The following is a 17,884-nucleotide window of genomic DNA, read 5'->3' as shown; positions in this document are numbered from 1 at the left end:
CTGCACCAGTGCTTCCTGGTCCTTGCCTGCAGCAGGCAACACTAGCATACATCCTTTTGGGCTATCTTATCTGCCATCACACCCTCAAATCCACTTTCTAACTAGAGGGAGGCAATGCTGTCACTCTAGAGGTTTACTGTAGAACTCACCAAAGTGAAAGAAGCTTTGCCCAGATTCTTTCCAGGCAGTATGGGCCTAAACATAAGCCAGACATGGTCTTCCTAAGCTAACAGGAAGTATGTTTCTTTCTGGGATTGACCAGGGATGACCCAAATGTTTTGGTCTCTATTTTTCGTTCCTTAAATTGCCTGTCCACTGATGTGTTCAAGTCAGAGTCTGTTTGTGACAATAAATCTTAGGAAGCAGATACAAGAGGAAGGGGAGTGAATGGTCTCCATGTACAGCCCTGTGACCACTGGAGGTCTTCCTCCCTGCGAGGGTGATGTGTGAGTAGGTATCTGGCTCAAAATATTAATGTTTGAAGTGTCATCATATCCGTATTTTAGTTCCTGGAAGGAGCTAATTTATTCTAATTAATTTAGAATTTATTATTAATTTACTTTGAGTTCCAATACCACCCTAATGTCTGAGCAACAAAGGATGATTCTTGTGGATAATCCTAGGGAAGCTTTGGTCGTGGCTAGCAAAGCAATCTTGGAACTGAAATTCCTCGGTATCCTTGCTTTGATTCCTTGAAGAGAATTGATACAGACTCCAAGTTTTGGTGAAGCAAAGAATTCCTGCTTCCTTGACTGTTTTTCTCGCCAGGACACAAAGAGGTATTGACTTTCACTGTTAAGATCTTAATTAGTAACCTTGTTTGTTAAATAGAAACAAACGTCTCACTGAACAGGCTGGTGATCTGGCAATGGCTGTTCCATGCTCTCCAAAGACCCAGAATCAAGGCTTGCCATGAAATCACTTTTCTTCATGACTAAACTGAATCTCTCTTGCATGTTAAAAGTTAGTCTTTAAGAAGCTATGCAGTCAGAACATTGCTTTGTCTTACACATTTCCCTGTTACCTGGCAGGCCCCAAATGTTACATAAGCATTCTCTGCAGCTGTAACCCCCACCAGAAGAGGCTTGATTTGTTATTTGCACACATGATAACATGTGACATAAGTAAAGCTGGGAAGATGTGTGTTTGTAAGGGGTAATTAGTGTCTACCAAAGCAGATAGTATTTGGTTTTGCCTAGCTTCCAAACATGGTTTTATAAGTTAGTATATCTTGTGAAACCATTAGGACAAGAGTTTGGAACAAAAAGAAATCTCAGGCTCATTGCAAAGCTTTTTTAATGTTTGCAATTCCCTCCACGTTCTGAGCATTATCGTAACGTACTGAACTGTTCTGTTCAGAGACCACTAGGGAGAGGAGATGAGGAACCAGAGCAGCCAGGATGTTTCTCCCTGGGATAAAAGCTCAAGCATTCAGACACCCTCACTGTGGGCTCTGCTTCTGTAGCCAGAGGGGATTGGAAACAGCAGGAGCATCTCACATACAGCTTGTAGGAAACACACACGTTTTCCCCAAATAATTCATTTTTGCAGTTGGTCCTTGCTGGCTGATCCAGCTTCCCTGTCAGCATATGGTGAGCAGTTTGGTGAGAGGACCACACTTCCAATCCTGGCAGGTACGGGTCCACAAGGACCCTTCTCCCAGGGAACCCTGGCTGCTAGATCTCACAAGGCTAAGGGAACCTGGCTTCTCAACTTTGCTGCTGCCTGTGTTTCTTCCCACCATCCCCTCGCCTCTAATTGGCCCTGTTTTCCGGCCTCACATCTGCCACTGTGCCCTTTCTCACAGGGATCCCAGGAAGTCTTAGATCAGTTACAGCCTGGGATTGGCTTCTAGCCCCAGTGGGAGGCATGGAATTCATCCATCAGGAACTCTTTACTGAGACCCTACTGAGTGTCAGGCATTGCACTAGGCAACAATGACATGAAAGTGAGCAAAAGAAACAGTTCTTTCCTGTGGGGGCTTCTAATTCATTTGTGGCAGACGGTTAAGAAACAAGAAAACAAAATCATAAGTGGGGATGAGTGCAAACAAGGGAATAAGCAGCATATTATTCCAAGAAAGTGTAAATGATATCTACTTTTAAATAGGCTAGGCAGGGGCAGAGAATAGAACAGCAAAGCCTTAAAGCTAGACAGATCTGGACTCGCCCCAGGACAGAAAGGAGGTCAGTGGGCTGAAGAACAGGGAGCAAATCACAGTGGACTTCAGGAAGGATGGAGGGGTGGGGTGGAAGGGAGCCAGGTGTGCAGACCCTGAGACCACCCTAAGGAGTCTGGATTTTATCCCAGTGCAGAGGAAATTTACATTCGTGCTTGCAAGTAGATGAGCTGAGCTCATTTTATGAGTTACAGGGGTGGCTCTGGCTGCCAGTGGAGAATGGTTTAGAGGGACATGTGCAGAATGCAGAGAGAGAGAGAGAGCAGTCAGAGGCCCTAGAGGTGGTCCTGGTGAGAGATGAGGTGCTGAGACCCAGGTGAGTCAGCGAGGATGAGGAAGAGAATGTGTTTGCAGTCTATTCTGGGGCAGAACTGACAGGTCTTGCTAATGGTTTGGAAATGAAAGATAAGAGAAAATCAGGGATGCCTGAGATTTCTGGTCTACAGTTGGGTGGGTGGTGAGAGCCTTAGGTGTTGGGGCCCACTGGTGGGGGAGCAGTTGGAGGGCAGAGTGTTGCTGGCAGATGTGGATGATCTGTGTGGTGGCCCCAGGCCCCTTGCACCACAGCCGCTGGGCCTCTTCACAGCTCTGGCCCTGCTGCGCTCTCTGCCTGATCCCCTGCTGCCCCACCTCAGCTTTCCCATCCCACTGGCTCCTGGGACTCTTTCGAAGGCTTTTTAAGACTTATAGTGAAGGCCTGGCCACCAGGCCCCATTTCTGCCCAGCACCACCACAGAGACTGCTATACCCAGAGATGACATCTGCCCTAAGAATTTCCCCACATACTCTTCAACTCCCAGACAACCTCAGATGTAGCTGCTCTCTCAGGCCTTCAATGTACATCTCCACCCAAATGAGTAATATTTGCATTACAAGGAGGAAAGGAGAGGGAACCATTGGGTATCTGCTGTACCAGGCACATTATATGCTATTGTCCTGTTTTCCAGATGAAGCCAGATTCAGAGAAAGTGTAAGTGATATCTACTATCTGTGAAGTTAAATGACTTGTCCAGGCTTATGCTGCTAGGGAGTGACAGAGATAGAATTTGAATGCACACCTATCTGACTCCACCTCTCATGTTCTTTCCACATGGCCAGCAAGCTTCGCTGTCCCACCTCACACTTCTGGGAGGTGGCTACCCCCTCTTTCTGCCCCCCTTTCTGGATCTTGACAAGGGGTTCTGCCCTGCCCCAGCTGTCAAAGCCTGTGGCAGCTGCCAAAAAACCTCAATACAGGCGTACTTTGGACCTCCATCATGTGTTGATGTCACAGATGCTGTACCAGGCATTTGACTCCTTGATCTAAAGCCAGGATTCCTGGCCAACATGGCGAAACCCCATCTCTACTAAAAAACAAAAATTAGCTGGGTGTGGTGGTGGGCACCTGTAATCCCAGCTACTTGGGAGGCTGAGGCAGGAGAATTACTTGAACTCGGAAAGCGGAGGCTGCAGTGAGCAGAGATTGTGCCTCTGCACTACAGCTTGGGCTACAGAGTAAGACTGTCCAAAAAAACAAAACAAACTAGTGAGGGGGATGCATGTCCACACAAAGGAATCCTGACAGAGGAACAATGGCTTGGTCCGTTTCTCCTCCTATGTAGCACTGTGATAAAGGAACGCCTTTCAGGTATGTGCCTTGATGGAGCCAGTGGGTGGAGGAGGAAGGGCAATGAGAGCTTTGAAGACAAGCCGCTGATACCCTCATGTATCATCACAGTGGCGCCCTTTGGGAGCCTGCTATGGTATACTCATCCACTCGGGAAAGAGGAATTCTCTTACCCACAATTTTGTCTTCAAAATTGAAATTCCTTTGGGCAGAGCCTAACAGAGAGTTGCCTCATTTCATGTAACTGTAGCATATGTAGTGTAGAAGCTCCAACATGTTTTCGAGGCAGTCTAAGGGCTCTTTCTGGAAATGCCAGGCAGATGACATCTGCGTCTGATTTTACTTTGTCTTACAACCAGGCTAAGACCTCCAGCAGCATCAGACTGTGGAACTGCTCAGGTCAAGGTAGACAGGTAGAAAGGCCCACATAGATAGTGGTTACTCATTCCAAGAACACAGAGGCCCACACCAGAAGGGGCAGATGATGTTAATGATGTGAGGCAGGCAGTTATGTCTTGTGACTTCCGTGAGCCATGATGCATTACACTAAGGAACTTTATCTCACTTGGCTTGTGACTTGTTAGTGAAAAGTGGCCTGCCGGCCTGTGCTGTGGAGGACTTGCAGAAAACTCCCCAGCCACCAGCAGAAGGTTCAGACATCTCCCCTAGTTCCTCCCCAACCCGTTTAGTGTGAAATGGCACAAAGGGAAACATTTCTTTTGATCTGTTTTTGGGGAAAGGCAAATGTCAACTAAATAAGATCATATTAGGGACTGGGCACGGAGGCTTATGCCTGTAATCCCAGCACTTTGGGAGGCCAAGGCAGGCAGATCACCTGAGGTCAGGAGTTCGAGACCACCCTCACCAACATGGCGAAACCCTGTCTCTATTAAAAATTCAAAAAATACTAGCCAGGCATGGTAGCATATGCCCATAAACCCAGCCACTTGGGAGGCTGAGGCATGAGAATCGCTTGAACCCAGGAGGCGGAGGTTGCAGTGAGGCGAGATCGCACCACTGCACTCCAGCAGCCTGAGTGATAGAGACTCTCTCTATATATATATACATATATATATATATATACACACACACACACATCCTATTAGGAATTTCATGAAAGCTCGCACATCATTCAGGGCCTATTACGGGGGCCCAGAACATCAGGACAGAGTAGCCAGCCTCACATTCAGCTCCATTGCACTAGAGTCTTGCATGATCTCAATTTGAAAAACACACATGTGTATCTATATTTGTATCTCTTCTAATATACTGTATGTGACTTTTTAAAATATTGGTTTGCCATTTCTATTTTGTGCTAATGCAACAAATCTAATTTGTTTTAGAAAAAGTTATTACTGTTTCTTGCTTCTTATCACCCCCTACCATTTGGACTTTGTTGTCCATCTTTCTCTGCCTAATTGGACCACAGCCTGGTGCCTCAATCTCCACAAAATCTGTTCCCTTCTAGCTCAAGATGACTGCATTCTCTCTCAGTTCCCAGTGCACTCACTGGCTGCTCATTCACCTGCCCTTGTGCTCTGTGCCTTTTTGGCATCTGCGGGTAAACTCGATGCCACATATCTCTATCCTGTTAACTCCTGTTTGTATTGTCTTCCCAAGGGACCTCTCTTATGGCCATGCTGGGTTCCTCCCCTTACCCACATCTGCCAAGCATAGAAATCAAGGCAACAGTCTCAGTCCCTTTAAGGGAAGTTCCAGGTACCTAGCTAGTCCTACAACCAGCAATTAGGGAAGTTAACGAATAACCTGCTAAACAAGAAGATAATAACTTAAAAGCCACCCCAAGTCAGAGTCACAAAATGTTTGATTCCTTGTAGAAACTAAAGACAGCATCTTGACATATGCCCTTGCATTGCTTTTCAGAAACCAGTTCCCACACCAGATGGAAAATGCTGACCACTGTCATAGACCTCAGAAAGACTGAAACCAAAAAATAGATAAGGAAGTTCCAGAAATTCCCTAGCTCTTAACTCATTATGGATACCCCCTCACTCCTGCTTTAAAAACCCTTGCTTATAAGCTAGCAGGGAGCTCAGGTGTTAAGTGCTAGGTACCCATTCTTCTTGCTTGGCACCTGGCAATAAACGCCTTTTTCTCACTACAAATCCCAGCATCAATGTTTGGCTTTTTTGGCATGCTGGGCGACCAGAACCAACCCCTTCTTTGTGTACTTGCATCTGACTCTGATGAGCCTATGTATGTCAAGCTGGTCGAGGCCCTTTGTGCTGAACACCAAATCAACCTAATTCAGGTGGATGACAACAAGAAACTAGGGGAATGAGTAGGTGGCATTTGCAAAATTGACAGAGAGAGGAAACCCTGTAAAGTGGTTGGTTGTACTTGTGTAGTAGTTAAGGACTATGGCAAGGAGTCACACGCCAAGGATGTCATCAAAGAGTACTTCAAACGCAAGAAATGAACAAATCTTTGGCTCACAAACCCCACAAACTTTTGAGTGAAATCTACTTATATGATGTGACATACATTTCTTTCAGACATGGATTTTGAAATCCTATCAGTAAAAGCCACCAGGTGAGACTGACAAGTCTGGTTTTGAGCATGTACCTGCTTTGTTTTCTGATATCTGCAAATTAGGGTGACCCAGTGCAGGCTCCTGACGTTTTGACCATGACAGGCTGGCTGAAGCCTGGGAGCTCGTTGTGCCCATCCTCAGAGATGTCCGTGTGTGACACAGCAGAGACTACCCCAGAGATAACAGATGAAAGCCAGCAGAGTACAAGGCATAAATGTGCATGTCCTTCTGTTTCTTTTTTTTTTTTTTAGGGGTTCTGACTGAGCAGGCAGGTAGGGAAGGAAGAATCAGATGAGGAGCAAGTGCTGGGTATTGGGGAAACAATTTAAATTTCCTACCACCCCAGAATTTCCTCTCTATAAAATATAGGAGAGAAAAAAATTTATTATTGAATAAACATGAAACTAGTGATGCGTATCTTTAGCATTCTGCTAAGGAGATTGCAAAGACAGAAAGACATCCCACCCTTTTATATAAGCAAGCAAATAGGACCCATTCATTGCATACATGTTCTCTAACTCAAGAGGACATGACAGCACCATTTGTCAAGCATAATTCCTCCTAAATTCACCTGGTAATTGGGGTGGCCATTTGTGTTCGCTAATTGCCTTTATAAAAAGGAAAAATAAAACTGAAGTCTCTAGGACAGCAAGTAGTTTTACAACTTGCAGCCAGGTGCTTACATGAAACTACTACCCACTGACAGTGGGAGGTAGGGAGCTATCTTCCTTGATGTCTACATTTTCAAAGAGATGGCTTCCAGACCCTTGCAGGAAAAGATTCCTAGGTTGTAAAATCGACTGGAGCCTTACTTAGCTTTTTAAAAGATTTATATACATTTCAAAGGGGCAGCAAAATACTTTACAATTTTTCTAAAGGAAATGCTCTAAGTAAAAGGAAGAAGCTCTTCCCCTTTTTGCATGGGCTTGTGGGATAACATTCTGGAATTCATGAGGAGCATGAATTGGTTTCCTCCCTCCACGTGCTGGAGGGCACCGTGTATGAAGCTTGGCAAGGCTGCAGTCAGGGGTGGACAATCACTGGGAATTCCACGCATCAAAGGGACAAGGGACAATCACTGGGTCCATCCTATACTTCAGAGGGACAAGACCCAATGAATGTAGAACTGGGCCACAGTTTCTCTTGGTTCTCAAAGCATGCTGGCCCACACATGATAGGTTATCATTAAATGTCTGATGAGTGAGTGAATGAATGTCAGGAGCCTGAGAGACTTTAGAGGTTATTTGCCTCAGCTGAAATTCAGGCATCCCTTTCCCTAGGCTCTCCTTAAATACCAGCAGTGCTGGTGATCCCACCACTTGCCAAAGCAACCCATTTTACTGGATAACTAATTATTACAACATTTTTCATATCTCAATAAGGAGAGAAAACAAAATCTTTCAAGGGCAAGGTACGTTTTTCAAAACAATCCCAAGAAGCAAGTATCCCATGTCACAGAGGAGGGAACTCAAAAACAGAGACTTTAACAGCCCAAGGTCACACAGCTAAAGGGAAATCACATGTATCGAGTGTTCTGCATCAGGCCCTCATTTAAATAAAGATCCTTTCACTCACAAGGGTTTACCATACAAATATTACAGCATGTCTAGATGGGGTCACCCCCTTTGTCTCCCAAGGAATGGAGCTGCCAGAGAGTTCCAGCCGCCTCAGATTCTCCCTGATTTCTCAGGGATGCTGAGTGTTTTCCCTCAAGCAGTGTTTCCACAGGCGAATGCCGAGGGGAGGCTAAGTATGGGGCCAAAATGCCCACAGCACATAGGTGTCATTCCAGGCAGCACTGAGGGGAAGCAGAACCAGGGGATGGCCCTTGGGGCCTTCCTTCGCAGGAACACCACTCACCACCGAGTTCCAGGCGATCAGTGGGTCATGTGAGTCAAGGGCAAGTGAGTGAATGACACTGATATGCTTCAGGTAGGGAGAAGCCATGGTGGGCAGCATTGGAGGGAGGGGAAAGGGGGGGTGAGGAGGGGCTGGAGATAGTATTTGTCTACTTATTCATCTGATGACTGTTTACCTACTGTGTGGCAGCTTTTCCAGTCCTTAGTCTGAGGAAAAACCCTATGTGCTGAGCACTGGGTTCTATTAGTTTTATGAGTATTACCCCATTTAATCCTCACTACAGACCCAGGAAGTAGATGCTCATGTTATTCCCATTTTACAAGTGAGCAGATGCAGGGAGAGAAAGGCAAAATAACTCACCCAGGACCACACAGTTTGTGAGTGGCAGCGCTGGGATTCTGGCCCGCAGTCATAGTCCACCCACAACCAGGGCCCTTTGCTGGGCAACTAGAAATTGTGACTTGTGGTCTACTTGGGGAGCCAAAGCCTGTTGGGAGGTCCTGGGAGGGCATGGTCGGCTATGGGACAGACCATTCAATGATGTTGTTTGAGGAGCCTTGTCAGGTCTTAACCATACCAAAGCATTGTATTGCATGCCTCCACCCGCCCTGGGACTAGGACCAGGTCACACACAGCACAGAATTCCAGTGGAAGCAACGAATAGACCCTTGCACACCCATATGCATCAGTGGAGGACTATGGATGCCGTGTGCCCCCACTCCTCCCTCCCAACAGCTGCTTCCAGGCATCTTCCAGCTGGGGAAATGGCCATTGCCCTCAGCCCACAGCAGACTTAGCCTACCCTTGAATGCTGCTGGAAAAAAAGAAAGGACTAAATGTGTCCCCTGTTCTATTCCTAGTCCAGATTCTTAAGGATGGGACACCTTAAGAGGACACAGCATCCTGGGCCACTGTCACTAATACAAATTTGCCTCTGAGGGACTCTATGAAAGGTAATTCCCCTGAAATTTGGAGAGTTGAATTAAGCTAGGACTGAGCGTGCCTGGAATTTGTGGCGGCCACCTACTCTAGAGGGCCTCAAGGAAAACCATGGTTCAGGACAACCCTGACAGATCCTAGAGTCTAGAACAGAACACCTGTTCTACCAGGGATGGATTTGAACATGGGCAAGGCCAACCACCAAGTTCATGGCCTGTGTACAGCAAAGACTACGTTACATCCTGAGAGCTAAGCCTGGAAGCTCTTTCATCCAGCTGTTTGTCCATCCATCCAACCATCCATCCCTCCATCTGCTCAACAAATGTTAGAGAATCAATCCCTGTGTCAGATACTGGGGCTGCCCTCAAGGAGCTTTTATAAAGTTCAGGGTACAGCCTGGTGGGGGAGACAGATCACTGTAAAAACCTACCACTATAATCCAAAGGACAGGAGCAAAAATAGTAAAGAGGAGAGAAGACTCAAATTTCCCTGGTGGGTCAGAGAGGGCTTTCTAGAGGAGGTGAAAAATCTTTGGGGCTATCACTTCACCTCATCCGGTGGATAAAGGGAGGACTTTCCAGATACAGTGGACAGAATGTGCAGAGGCAGGAGCCATAAGTGGCAGAGGCAGGGCAGGGACTGCAGAGACAGGCTGGAGCCGAAGCACGATGGCACTGGAGCCATAGCCAAAGGAACAAACCGTGAGACCTGGGACTTGAGTTTGGAGGCAGTGAAAAGTGATGACAAGGTTCTTTGCAGAAGAGTGATTTTATTCAACTTATGGAAGGTTGACCCCAGACCAGTGCTGCCGAAGTGTGGTCTGTGGGCTGTTAGCAGTTCATGACAACATAACTACAGAAATTGAGAGTGAGCATTTAGAATACCTACAGCACTTTGATAGTCATTTTACTTTTTATATTTTGAGCTGGCATTTTGCATACCTGTTTATTCTACCTTTTTTTTTTTTTTTTTTTTTTTTGAGACAGAGTCCCACTCTGTTGCCCAGGCTGGAGTGCAGTGGCCCAATCTCTGCTCACTGCAAGCTCTGCCTCCCGGGTTCACACCATTCTCCTGCCTAAGCCTCCTGAGTAGCTGCGATTACAGGTGCCTGCCACCATGCCCAGCTAATTCTTTGTATTTTTAGTAGAGACATGGTTTCACCATGTTAGCCAGGATGGTCTCAATCTCGTGACCTTGTGATCTGCCCACCTTGGCCTCCCAAAGTGCTGGGATTACAGGTGTGAGCCACCGTGCCCCGCCTTATTCTATTTTTCTAATAGCTGCACTTTATCACATTTTACAAATGTGTGGGTCTGCTATGGATTAGAAATAAGAGATTTTGCCACAGATAGTTTGAGAAGCCCAGCATTGCCACTCAACAAATGCTGGTGCATTCAGATGGTGAAATATTCTGCAGCTATTAAAGGAGTTAAAACTGCCTCCACTTTCCTGGATGCCCATCTGTGACACCCTTTTAGGTTAAAAGGAAAAGAAAAACTTGCTTAGAACTGAATATGAGTGGTTGCAATTTTGTAACGATGATGTATATACATATACATTTTCATATATTTGTATGAACATAAAAGTTTTGAAGGATATTCATCCAACTGCTAAAAGGGTTGCTTCAGAGTACCAGACTTGGAGAAGGCAGATTAATTTTCTCTTAATGGAACTCTGTATTGTATCATTTGTAAAAATAAGCATGTGTTACCTTTATGATAAAAAAGTAAAAACCTAAAAAAGAAAATTTTGATGTGTGTTAAAATTTTGGATTTCTAGGCTCCACCTTTTTGAATGAGTCTCTCCAAGAGTGGGGCCCTCACATGTATAGTGAGAAAAAGCTCCCCAATTACAGGATGTTACCAAGCCCCGCTGGGTGTAGCAACCCTGCATGGTGCCCACCTGAGCCTCAGCAGCTCCTCCCCATCATGGGCATGATGAGGTCTCCCTGTGGGGTGTTGTGAAGACGACAGGACAGGCTGCAGTAGGCACTGAATAAATGTGAGTCCCTTCCCCTGATGACCCTAAGGCTATGGGATCATCATCACTCCCACCCCGAAGCCACACCTGATTACTCCAGCCGGCACTCGGCCTGCCCCTTTTCTGAATGCTTTTTGATTTTAGCTTACATTTGTAGCATTTAAATGTTTCATTTAATTTGAGAAAGAGTCTTGCTCTGTTACCCAGGCTGGAGTGCAGTGGTGCGATCTCGGCTCACTGCAATCTCCACCTCCCGGGTTCAAGCGATTCTCCTGCCTCAGCCTCCCAAGTAGCTGGGATTACAGGTGCCCACCACCACATGTGGCTAATTTTGTAGTTTTAGTAGAGATGGGATTTTGCCATGTTGGCCAGGCTGGTCTCGAATTCCTGACCTCAAGTGATCCACCTGCCCTCCACCACAGCTGGCTTCATTCAATTTGTATTTTGTATCTCTGTGGACAAGACTTCAAAGGTGTCTATCACATACTTTCAGATCTACTGATCATCTTCTGAAAACCAACATCAGGGTTCACAAAATGGATTTAACCAATTGGGCTCCCCAGTTCTTCTTCCAGACTCCACCCCTCCAACAGTGTCTCCAATGACTTCCTGGCATCACCGAACAGGTCCTTCACTTGGCCACCTCTGAGCCTTTGCTTGAGTGTTTTCTTTTACCTGGAAAATCCTTTCCAACCCTGTACACCGACTGAGTCAAACCTTCTGTCTTCTTTTTGAACTAACATTTATGAGCACCTATCATGAGCCATGCATTATACAAGGGACCTTACAAACACTATCAGTCTGTGTAACAATCCTGCCAAGTATGCTTTATTTTGTGCATGGGGAAACTGAGGCTCAAGAGAAGTGACCTGCCCCAGGTTTCAGTACCAGCACACTAGTGGAGCTGGGATTTGAACCCAGGTTTGGCTCTAACCCTGGATTCAGCTTCCTTGCAGACCCCAGCACCTCACATACAGCCCTGCACTGACCAGCAGCTGGAGGGAAACCACCCTTGTGGCTTAAAAGCTGTGGCGCCACAGGTCATTCCACTCGGTCACACCCTGAAGACCGCAGAATTGCATTGACCACAGCAGCTCCTAGGCACAGGATCGTCACCTCAGGGCACATGACTCCTCCTAGAGTTGCAGATTATCAACTGTTCTGTTTCCCTGTCCTCAGGCCTCTGCTGAAGTAGCCCAAATGCCAGGGACATTTCTGCCCGCTCCACTCTGACCCTAGCTGCTCAATGTGCCTGCCAGGCCTTGCAAGGGATGCTGTGCCAGTGTGAGGAGGAAGGTAGTCTCCAGCTTTCACCCCATAGAAGCTGTCTGCCTCAGTTTCCCTAACCTGGAACACCGCTATGACTCCTGAGTTGAAAAACACTGTTTACAGCATCTAGGCTAAAATTAGCAGAATGCCTGGGCTCCAAGCCAGGGAGATTTGGGGTGATGGGAAGGTGCAAGAGCACAGCCAGACAGAGGCAAAAGCAGTAATATCCTGTTTGTTCCTACACTGCCCTCCCCACTAAATAAACAAGGACAGCTGCATCAAGCCCTTTTGTTAAGTGGCCACACAAGCTGCACATTTCTTGGTCCCAGGCAGGCAGACCGGGAGTTCAGATCCCGGTCTAATGGTCTTCTCTGGTTCTGTGACATCCTGGAATGTGAAAGGGAGGCCTTGGGTTCTGTCACTGCCTCCAGCCTGAGCCCCCTGTGCTTCCTGGGCATCCCGGATGGACCATGTCTGCCTTTCTGCTGACTCAGACTTATTTCTGGTCCAGCCATTCAGTGTCCCTGTGTGTGAACTCCTCAGCCAGAGGGCAGGTGGAAGGCCCGGAGGAGGACCACATGTCATCTTTCCATCCAGAGAGCCACCCCAAAACAGAGGATGTCCTTGGGCTTGGACCAGCTCCACAGAACACACTGAACAAATTCTCACGATGCCAGGCGCCTAGGCCAGCAGAAAATGCCTCTCCCCTCCCAGTTCTAAGACAGCAAAGGGTTTGCGTTACCTCACAAGCACTGGGTACACAGCCAACCTTAATGGGCACTCTTGGCATCACTGTTCTACTCAGCAAATAGACAGTCCTAGGCAGGAGATATTTAGAATCCTACTCCGTAAAACAGAGGCCTTTCGTAGGCCTGTAATGAAGGCATGGGACTGTTACCAGACTTGTCCCTCAAGGGGTAAATTGTTTACAAGAAAACAGGAAGCTAGGAGCCATCTAGTCCTTTTAAGTGCTGTGAAGAAGTGGGCTGCCTTCTTCCCCGCCCAAGGGAGGGAGTCTCTGAGACTTCCCAGGCAGGGTTGGTGTGACCTCCAGCAGTCACCTTCAGCATGGGTTGCTGCTGGATTCCTGGCTCTGTGGGCAGAAGCTCCGAGAATGCTTGACACAGGCTGTATCGGGGGTTCCTTTGGGAAGACAAATGGAGCCTGCTCTAGGCTATGGCAGAGATGGAGGCCCAGGGCCTCTGAGTTAGGGGCAAAGTCAGTCCCCCTCCTGTGTCCGAAACCCCAGGACTCCTCATTCTGTATGGCACTCCCCCAACCCACAGTTTCCTTAGGAAAACTGACCTGGCTATGGGCCATTTCCTTGTGAGGTGATTTGGTCATGAGGCTGGCAGAGTCCATGGGGTGCATGTGGCACTCCTGTGCTTTGCTGGGACAGTACCTTAACCCACAGGCATGATTAACTCCAAAGTCTGGGGTCTTTGGAGAAGGTGCCTATCAGTGCAGAGGAAGTGAGGTGCCCACACCACCAAACAAGGCCCAGAGCCTCCTGGAAGAGCCTGTCAGGAAGCCTCAGGCCACATGCTGTGGCCGTGCTCGCCTCCCTGAGAGGACAGACAGAACAGACCAAGGACACGAATTCAGAACAGAGAAAATGTGAGAGCCGTAGACAGGAAAAGCAGCCCTTCTGGAAACAGCGCACTGGTGTACCTAGCGTAACCTTGTCCTGAGGGCACTGACTGCCCCTCACTTGACTCGGCTGACATTGTGAGGGGTCACGAGCCTGGCAACACTTTCTGAAAGGTCTAAAGGGCAGCACTGAGGAGACCTAAAGGTTTTGCTGTTTGTCAAATGTCACTCTTCCTCACATTCGGAGGAGAGCATTTGAAGGCAGACCACTTGAGGGACAAGGACAGGACTGATTTTAACCCCAGGACTACCAAGCAAGCAAGCTAGCAAAGACTAGGCCTCTGCCCAGGTGCAACACATGGGGCCAATTCCACAGGTTTTTGTTGTTTTTTAAAATTAACCTCCAGTGGGAAAGGTAAGGATGGCAGGGAGGGGAGATAGTTACTTGGCTCATTATCAATGTGTTCATGTTAGTGATGGCAAAACTGAATCTCTAGCAATACTATTTGCCAGTTTAAACTGGGCCTGGCTATTGGGCTTATTAGTAAATAGCTTCTCAAAATTTTAATTTTCTAGTTAGTTCATCCCAAGTCACTGATTTACATGTCTTTTGAGACTGAGACTGCTGGGGAAAAACATTCCCAGAAATCAGTGGATTAGACTCTCTAAATTACAAGGGAAAGACATTTGAAGTTTAAAGTTGTCCCAAACTTAGCGTCAAAATACAGCCTTTAGAATTTTTTTTTTTTTCCAAATCAAGAAAAAGTCCTGATTCACTACCAAAAAGAGACTCTGCAGGCAGCGTGCTGATTTGTTCTGCTCCTGGTGCTGAGCTGCCCCCACCTGTGTGCAGGGAGGAGGGGGTGCTTCGGCCAAGGGCGGGCGCTCTGCTGGCTTTAGCGAGTCACCATTGCCTCCTCGCAGTCAGCGTCCTAACGGGGTCCCGGTCCACAGCCCTGCATCCACTCCTCCAAGGCCCTTCACACTGGCTCTAGCCATGACCCCTCTTTGGAGGAATAAAGCAGAGTTTCACGGACTCACCGACCTTGAAGCCGGAGTCTCCCACGTCCTGCTGAGCGCACACAGCCAAGAAGTGTATGTAGGGCGAGCTGGCCGGGCGGGCCTGGAAAAGCCTCCCTGGCGGGGCGGGGCGGGGCCAGAGGACCTCACCAATCCCAGCGCAGACCTCCGGGCGCACCGGCCCCCACAGCTGTACCGTTGAAGGCAGGCCCCTGGGCGCTTGGCTCTTCATAGCACCTGCCCTTTCTCTGAAACATAAAAGGAGGAGCCAATCTTGCTCTCCAGGCCTGGTCCTGAAGGCTCCTCTGCCAGGGCTCTGGATCTCAGAATGGAAGGCCCAGCGGGTGAAATTGCGTATCTGTTGGGGGATTTGTTTCCCTCTTCTCTCAGGTGTACCAGCCTTGGGGCCCTGGTGAGTTCTGAAGGATGAACCCCTCAAGCCAAGGTCGGAGAGGAGGATATCTCAAGCTGCCTGGCTCCAGCAGCTGACCGGGCCCTGAGCCAGGGGCTGGAGGGACCTCTTTCCAGCGTCTTTGTCTGGGGCCTAGATCCAGGGACAATTACAGTCACGTTTCTGTTCAAGATCAGGCCATCTGCAGTAGACGGCTAGATCATCTCGCTTTCTGTCCACACCAGCTTAACCCACGGCAGGCCATAGCCCTGCTTAAAAATAGTCCTACTTGGGATATCCACCGCACGCCGGGAAGGTTGCCTGTAAATAGCAATGACCCAGCAGGATTTTGGACAGCAGCCCTGCCATTTCAAGGGAGCCTGCCTAGGCATCTGGTGACCGTCACGTACTCGGCTTCCGAGGCCACGTGGACATGACCAACTGGTTCCTGTCTCTTACTTCTCAGAGCCTAGCTCATGCTCAAAGGACTTGATGGAGCAGGGGGTGGAGCCCCAGGAATAACCTTCTACCCAGTGTGCTTTCTCCTTCAGAGTTTCCATTTCTTTAAATCACGACCCATGTTTAAAAATACCATCGAATTTACCTTTGCATGGGGTACTGATTGGGAGAGCACATGAGGGGGCCTTTTGGCAGGACGGAAAGGTTCCTGATTGGGGTGGTTCTATAAAGATTGGGACCAATCAAATTAATTTCGTAGTCCTTTAAGGAGTCAAGACCCACCAGCTTGCATATTCCGTCATCAGGGCAGTCTCGGTTTCTTCCTTCTCAAAATAGCTCTTTTCCACACACACTTGTTTCAAGTCAGTTCAGACACCAAGTGAAATAAATCCAGTGACCCTGAAATAGCCCAGCTTCCAGATCCAGAAAATTACAAGGCTTTTAAAGAGCGTGGAATTGTAGATTTAAAGGATGGCAGTTATAGCAAAAACCTCCTTTTCCTCCCCAATTGCCTAATCAGCATTTAGGGCCCCCTCCACTCACCCTACCTCAACACCTTATATTTTACAGAGTAAATGTATATGTTAGTAAGGTCAGAAGAAAAGTTGGGTCATTGTTGAGACAAGAGAGTACCACTCTTCTTTTGGGGGCCTGGTCCTCTTCAAGCATATTATACAGGTGGTGTGATGGGGACGAAATCTCTACAAGGGACTCACAGTAGAAATTCTGGCTTTCTGGAAATCTTTCAAATGCCATCTCTGTCACATGCCATCCGTTCCCTTCTTATCGTTGCCAACTCCCTTTGAAGCTCTGGGGCTCTAGCCACACCAGGCTGCCCTGTGGCTGGCTTCTGCCACAGGGGCAGGAACAGAATTGAAGTATGTGACTGCCATATCATTTGCTTTAAAGGAAAATGTTCTGGACTTATTCTCTTTTCTCTTCCTGGGTCCAGCAGGAGTGTGGCTAGAGCAGGCCCCAAATTTGACCTCGTAGGCAAGGACGATCCCTTGTGGGATGGGCAAATAATAGGATGAAAGGAACCTGGGTTCCTGTGTCCCACCAGCCTGGATTGCTCATTTCAGAATTGGGCAGGAGGAACCCCTTTCCTTAGTCTATTCTTGCGTTCAGCAACTGTAACTTAATTCCATCAGCTCTAAATGTTACCACAACTTCATAGAAGTTAAAGTATTTTCATATATAGTAATCCATATAACCACTGCAGTAATTTTAGGGGTAGATAGGAGTCTTATTTCAGAAGCCCCTCCTAGGTGGAGCTTCTCCTGTCTCCACCACCCATTCAGGAGCGTTGAGCTGCCATGCAATTGCCTGAGCTGTTCTGGGTAGTAGTGAGTTCTCTGTGCCTGGAGGTAATCAAATATGGGCTGGGGATGTCACAGGAAGAATCTAAGCACTGGAAAGAAAGTGTGATTAGTTGATCCTTCATATCATTTCAAAGCTTTCCCCAAATTCTTTGAATTTTAGGGCCTCTTCTAAACTGTTTTTCTCCCTGAACTTTAGAAGTAATATTTAGAAGTAAAATAATATATCTGAAGGAATTCACTGCTATGAAGAAGATGTAAAATAAAAATAAAGCCCCTAGGCCCCCAGGCAAAACAAAACAGACTCATTGTGGTAAAAGAGACCCCAGAAAACATTAAAAACCAGGATTCTACAGCTTTGGCAAGGCAAGAGGTCAGTCACACCCAACGTTCCCCCACCTCAATAACTGCCTCAAGACTTTCTTTCCTACAGTTAAACTAAAACCAGTTCCTGAAAACTGTGTCTGGAAGATTTCTTCCTCAACTTCAACAGACAGACAACCTGACTTGGCGAACCCCCCTTCCCTCAATGCAGTTTCCCCATGACAAGTGTTGAGCCTTACGAAGCACTCCGTCCGCATAACTGACCGCAGACCGCAGCCGGTTCTGGCCGGTTTACAGAGACTGCACACCAAGTGTCTTTGTGCCCCGTGTTTCATCTTTTGAGGTATACAGTCCAATTTTACTACATTTTAATGTTAAGTCTCCATCCCAAAGT

The 17,884-nt window shown here is 47.4% G+C and overlaps 1 protein-coding gene across 2 annotated transcripts in view; it reads right to left on the bottom strand.

Moving 5' to 3' along the window:
- CKMT2 (creatine kinase, mitochondrial 2) overlaps nucleotides 1-15,074 on the bottom strand; it is a 33,855-nt gene extending 18,781 nt beyond the window's left edge. The window contains exon 1 of one of the 2 annotated variants that reach the window (XM_025387426.1): nucleotides 15,023-15,074. The gene's annotated coding sequence lies outside the window, so the exon portion shown is untranslated. Of the gene's footprint in view, nucleotides 1-15,018 lie in introns of both variants that reach the window. The other variant, XM_025387427.1, reaches the window with a different exon arrangement.
- Between the last annotated feature and the right edge of the window lie 2,810 nt (nucleotides 15,075-17,884).

This window comes from Theropithecus gelada, chromosome 6 (genome assembly GCF_003255815.1).
Source record: "Theropithecus gelada isolate Dixy chromosome 6, Tgel_1.0, whole genome shotgun sequence".
NCBI classification, from domain to species: domain Eukaryota; kingdom Metazoa; phylum Chordata; class Mammalia; order Primates; family Cercopithecidae; genus Theropithecus; species Theropithecus gelada.
Note: the sequence above shows the minus strand (reverse complement) of the source record. Positions and strands in the feature narration are given on the sequence as shown.